The sequence below is a fragment of the Notothenia rossii genome (assembly GCF_949606895.1).
Source record: "Notothenia rossii genome assembly, chromosome: 1".
Lineage (NCBI taxonomy): Eukaryota > Metazoa > Chordata > Actinopteri > Perciformes > Nototheniidae > Notothenia > Notothenia rossii.
In genome coordinates this window covers 20,640,826-20,647,278 of record NC_136912.1, presented here as the reverse complement: position 1 = coordinate 20,647,278, position 6,453 = coordinate 20,640,826, and the positions used below count along the sequence as shown (strand labels likewise).

The 6,453-nt window shown below is 40.5% G+C and overlaps 1 long non-coding RNA gene across 1 annotated transcript; it reads right to left on the bottom strand.

Moving 5' to 3' along the window:
* Positions 1 to 4,473: 4,473 nt before the first annotated feature.
* LOC307030655 lies at positions 4,474 to 6,053 on the bottom strand. Its single transcript, XR_013805735.1, has 2 exons — positions 5,836 to 6,053; positions 4,474 to 4,900 (listed from the first exon to the last, which is right to left on the bottom strand). It is a non-coding gene; the product is annotated as an uncharacterized lncRNA (long non-coding RNA).
* Positions 6,054 to 6,453: the final 400 nt, after the last annotated feature.

Here is a 6,453-nt window from a genome sequence, read left to right as displayed (position 1 = left end):
CTTCATATTATTTTACATGTAATATAAAGAAGAAATCTCCAATTGCCCGTATATTTAAATACACAAATTAAATAGGTTTACTTTTCTTTCATGTCGTTTACTATTTGGGTGAGTACATTTAAAAACGAATCCAGCTGAAACCGTTGTAGCCGTTGATGGGACGTTACAAGCCATATATTTTTTTTAGAAACTCATTCGTCACCGTCACCCGTTGCATCCTGGGATATGGTAGACCGCGGAGTGTACATCAGATGTATCCTCTAAATCTGGGGAAAGAAGGCTGCATTTGCGGGCCGCATTCGGAGGAGTCTTGTCTTTTTTTTCAATTGGGACAGCCTTCGTTTGGCGGAAGTGACGTATGCGGTCTCCGAATGCATCCTCAGGAGGATGCGTCCGCTGAATTGGGACACAGCTACAGAACAATGGAGGCTATCCACCCTTGTCCACAATGTAAAGTAATTCACACAGCCTCTTCTCTCAGTGAGCAGCAGGTTCAGCTTTCAGAACAAAGTAACAAAAAACTAAAATGGCATGAATTTTTTTTAATATCTCGTGTAGTAATACCTAGATTAATTTTTTTTCTTCTCAAGAGAGTACCAGAATGTGTATTTTATGTTAGTATTTCAAAAATATTCCTGGGGGAGAATACCCCCAGACACAGGGTTCCTGCAGGTTTCGCCAACTCAAATTTAAGACTTTTTAAGACCTTTTTAAGACCACTTTGAATAGAATTTAAGACCTATTTCACGGCAAAAAAGTATGAAGGAAAATTGCTATGAAAGAAGAAATACGTCCCATAATTACTTACAAAGTAAATGTATTCATGTTCAACATAAGAACAATGACTGAACATAACAGCATAACAGTACAGAGCTGTGTTAGCGTGTTAGACAAAAATGAGTATGTGTGTGTGTCTCTGTGTGTGCTTGTGTGTGTGTTAGGGCTGTGCAATTAGTCGTATTTTAATCGCAATTACGGTTTTGGCCTGCCACAATTACGAAAACAACATAATCGGAAAAAAAGATAATTTTGCTTTGCTACTGTGTGACAACATATTTGATCTAATTTATTTTAGTCTAATTTATATTTATTTATGTTTAGTAGCTTGTTTGTTGAACTTTTTTATTGGTATTTATTATTTTTGATATTATTTATTTAAATGTATCATTTATTTAATTTATTTTTGCATTGGTTTTTCAGTTGAATTATACGTTCAGGGTAATCAAAAGTTAAAAAGATACTGTTCAAATTATTATTTGTTTTAAAGTTCAATAAAAGGATGTTTTCAAAGTCAATGGATAGTTGTATTTAATAATCTTGATATCAATTATTGACCAAAATAATCGTGATTATGATTTTTGCCATAATCGAGCAGCCCTGGTGTGTGTGTGTGTGTGTGTGTGTGTGTGTGTGTGTGTGTGTGTGTGTGTGTGTGTGTGTGTCAAGAGCTCTGCTGCCTTGGCTACAATCTTTCATTGTTGCTGTTGTATGATTGGTTTTTAACTACGGTATTTAGCGTCTACAGCACCTCCACTTTTAGGGTTGATGTAGTAGACTCAAACGTCGCCCGCAGGTCCCCCGGTGTTGTTGTGGGAGCTGCTGCACTAGCTAACGCTGCACTAGCTAACGCTGCATTAGCAAAACAGACGCTAATTTATTTTGCAAAAGGTGCAGCGGGCTTCAAACACGTTCCCTTCACTGGTTTCAACCAAGTACTAAATTCGATGTTTTCCAAACAAATACGGTTGAACTTCCCCATATTTATTTGTAAGTAGATTCGAAATACCTGAGTTTCTGACTGCCGCTAGCTGAAGCATGGTTGCTAGGTTAATAGCTGGGTGTTCTCCGATAAGGGGACGGGGGAAATAAAGTTAGTGATTACTGGTTCCATGTTGATTTATTTCAATACAAATTGTTGGGGGGAAATGAAAGGCTCTTACCGTACTGGTTACTTTGCAGCCCGGACATTTCCCCCAAAACACATTTAGACGCTATCGCAACACAGAAGTACCTGTCAAATCCGATCATTTTTAAGACCTTCTAAATCATATTTAAGACCTCTCTTATTTTTTTGGTCATATTTAAGACCTTTCTAAGGCCTTAAATTCAGATTATCAAATGTAAGACTTTTTAAGACCCCGCGGGAATCCTGCAGACACCTCTGCAGGGGTTGGGTTTTCAGCATGTCAACTCTTTCACCTGTGGGGAAATTGCAAGATTGGCTCCAGATCGCCCTTTTTATTTACTACAGTTCAATTTGGATTGAGACAGGGAAATAAACTAAACCTCACGCGTGGCGTTTCACTGTCAAGGGGAGCGTGTATGTAATAGGCGCTTTCACACCGTGGTACTTTTCCCACAAAGGTTCATGAGAACTTAGTTCATCAGAACTCTTTAGTTCTGATCGTGTTCATCAGAACTCTTTAGTTCTGATGAACTAAGTACAGATCTCGTTCACACCGGAATATGTCCCTGGGGGTGGATTAGGCCAGAGCCCTAGAGAGAAAGAGTTACGACACTCTTTGATGTCGCCGCCAGCCGGTCACGTGGTTTATGTATGCCGGGATAGTTCAAAACGCACTTCCGGGGCAATGCTTCTCTATGGGAAAAACAGCACGAACATGGTCAAAATAGTCATAGATTAAACCAACGCTGTTATTTTTTAAAGATTGCTTTCATATTTAAATGATGTGGTTACACTTTGTATGGATTGGCACTATTTCCAAGTTTCGTTATTTAACGATATGTTGAGGGGAAAGTGTGGTAGCACAAGCAGGCTATGTTGATGTCGCTGCCAGGGCAGTCACGTCCGTAGTATAGTTGCGCTGCGCTGTCATGTTCTTCTATGGGACAGACATGTAACGATCAACTATCTAAAAATAGTTCTGTTAATTAAACGCACAAGGGGTTCTTGAATGAAATATTATAAAAGGTAAACAGAAATAATAAACGGATAATCTGCTCTTCCCACAAAATAGTCCCCACGGAAATGTATTAACTAAAGTCTATATGCACACATAATAAACAAAGACAGGTTTTCTGCGTTATTCAAATGTATCAAAGTTTTTCGAGACAAACAAAACAAACAAAACCCAACAAAAAGTCCACTCGCGATACATTGAAATTGCCTTTACCGCCTAATCCAGGCCATAGTGTAGTTCATTGATACAAAAAAAAGGCTGTTGCTCCTGCGCCGGTCGGCGGCAAAAACAGAAATGTTTGTAGGCCTTTTTAGGCTATAATCCACAAAAAAGGAAAACACGATGATCGGCATGGCACAAATGAGCGATCTCACAATAGAGGTTTCTCAATACTCAAATTTCCTCTCCTCGACTCCTTTCCTCGACTCCTATCCTCGATACTTAGTCCCACCCACAGGAGATGCGAGCGGAGGACTGAGGAGGGAAACCGAGGAGAGAGGAGGGGAAGCAGCAGGCGTTTAGAGAAATGAGAACTCCTCTCCTTTGAGCGGTAATTTTAAAGAGACGTCCATCGATGATGACAGGAGGCACAGCAGCACTCTGATGGACAGATGTGTTCATGACGACTTATATATATTTACTTTTAATGCATTGACAGTGCGGTATAATGAGACAATAACAGGCTACAGATGCGGACGTATACACACACACATATATTTATATAAATATATACAATTTCAGAATCAAACAAATATGAGAGCACTCTCATAATAACGTAACAAAATCAGAGACTGGATATCCCCCCAACCCCCCCCCCCCCCCCCCCCCTCTCTCTCTCTCTCTGGTCGCTGAAATGGGGAATAGAAATTACGGGCCAAAAGTTGTATTTACAAGTATTTAAAGTAAGCATAGGATACCAAACCAACTGAGACCCGTCTGTCCGCCGCATCTACGGACTGTACAACACACACACCTACACACTGTACCACACACACCTACACACTGTACCACAAACACCTACAGCTCCTAAAGCATAATCAGGCTACAGCCGTTGTGTATTTTATTATGTGAAGCACTAAATGGTCTTAGAAAGATATCGACTCTTTGTTTGTAGTTATCTACTAAACTAAAGCAAATACAGAGAGTAGGCCTGTTATACTGAGTGATATATATTTTACACACTGCTCTGCTTTCTGCATGGACCTCACAGCTGTTCTCACTGTAAACATCGCGTCGCGATGAAAGCAGTTACTACAATAATATCCAGGGGATGCATGCAGAGCTGTCATTGGCTGAGATAAGTCCGGCCGTGCGTCACGCCTCCACCGTTCCCGGAAATGCATCCGTGGAGTAGCCGTGTAATGTTGTGAATCGAGTGGCCTGTGTTCATCGTCCATAACATACGCCTGCCCATACTATAACCCCGCCACCACCATAGGCCATTCGATTCACAACATTACCCTAACCCTAACCCTAACCCTAATCCTAACCCTCACACCAGATACTGACTAGTTTTCGGACCCCCCCAGACCCCCCCAATAAAGCAAAAATGCACGTTTCAGAGTGGCCTTTTATTGTTGCCAGCCTAAGGCACACCTGTGCAATAATCATGCTGTCTAATCAGCATCTTGATATGCCACACCTGTGAGGTGGGATGGATTATCTCGGCAAAGGAGAAGTGCTCACTATCACAGATTTTTTCAGATTTGTGAACAATATTTGAGAGAAATGGTTATTTTGTGTATGTAGAAAATGTTTTAGATCTTTGAGTTCACCTCATGAAAAATGGGAGCAAAAACAAAAGTGTTGCGTTTATATTTTTGTTCAGTGTATTTACAAAAAAGGGTTAGGGTAAGCAACTATTTACAAAAAAAAAACATCTGTTTCGGGGCCTGAAGATCGGTCCCAAGGGCAGATGGAAACCATTCCAGACAGGACTGGTGATGGCCACAACAACATTCCTGGAGGTCCAGCATGACCTGTTGAGACAAGGGCACAAATTTGTTCTCACAAGCCGCTTCACTCAAGATTCCCTGGAAAACACATTTTTGTCCATTCGTCTGAGGAACTCTGTCCCAACACCTGTAGAGTTCCAATATGCACTGCGCGCTGTCACCTCCGCCAGCAGCAGCAGCAACAGCCATGGCTGACATATGAGGCTGAATAAAAAAGTGCTTATTATTTTTTTTAAAGTGTTTATTTTGTTAAAAATAAACATTTTGGATGCATGAACATGTTTTAGGCTCATCCTTCATTCACTGCTGTAGAGTAGCCTGTTCAGTATGCTATTATTTTTTGAAGACTGAATAATACCTTTGAAGAACAATCATTAAACTAGTGTGTATATTACAATACAAAGGAATCTATCCTTGCATACCATCAAGCATTAAAAAGTAGCGCTAGGCTAGTTGTACAGTACAGATGAGTTAACACGGAACAGTACAAAAAAAAACGAAGTACATTAAACATGTCACATAATGAAATGTTAGTATATATCCCAAAATGCAATGAAATATTAAATGAAATATTTATCACAAACGCCACCTCATTTCTACTAGTGCTAGCAGTTAAGACATATCATACAGAAAAAGCCGACTAAGGATGGCTGACACGGTCAGGTTCAGAAGATAAAAAACAAAAAAAACACATGATCAATCTAAATCCTGCTTGTTAGTTACCCAGCATCATATAAGCTGCTAGCGATTCATTACTGAAATCTTACCTTCAAAGCTGACGAAGTCGCGCTAGCTAACTAGCAGGTAATGCTAGCAAAATTGGTTGTAAAAACCAAGATAAAATATAGATAATTACGCTGTGCATATACAAATGAAGACCAGTATAAGCATCATAAAGGGCCTCTGAGACAATATAGACAGTTGACAATTCAAAAGAGTTCGATATTTCAGCAACTTACCTCTGGAACTAATCGACGCGCCGTAAGTCGCTTTGGATAAAAGCGTCAGCTAAATGCAATGTAATGTAATGTAAGTGAATGAGGTCCAACGCCCAAATGACAATATTTGGAACTATTTCGATGTCCATACCCCGCCAATTTTTACAACGGAGGTCTATGGGAGTGCCGTAACTCTTATCTCTCTATAGAGGTTTCTCAATACTCAAATTTACCCTCCTCGACTCCTCTCCTCGAGACTTGGTGCCGCCCACAGGAGATGCGAGCGGAGGACTGAGGGGAACCGAGGAGAGAGGAGTGGAAGCAGCAGGCGGTTAGAGAAATGAGAACTCCTCTCCTCTGAGCGGTCATTTTAAAGAGACGTCCATTAATGATGACAGGAGGCACAGCAGCACTCTGATGGACAGATGTGTTCATGACGACTTATATATATTTACTTTTAATGCATTGACAGTGCGGTATAATAAGACAATAACAGGCTACAGATGCGGACGTATACACACATACATATTTATATAAATATATACGATTTCAGAATCAAACAAGTATGAGAGCACTCTCATAATAACGTAACAAAATCAGAGACTGGATATCCCCCCAACCCCCCCCCCCCCCCCCCCC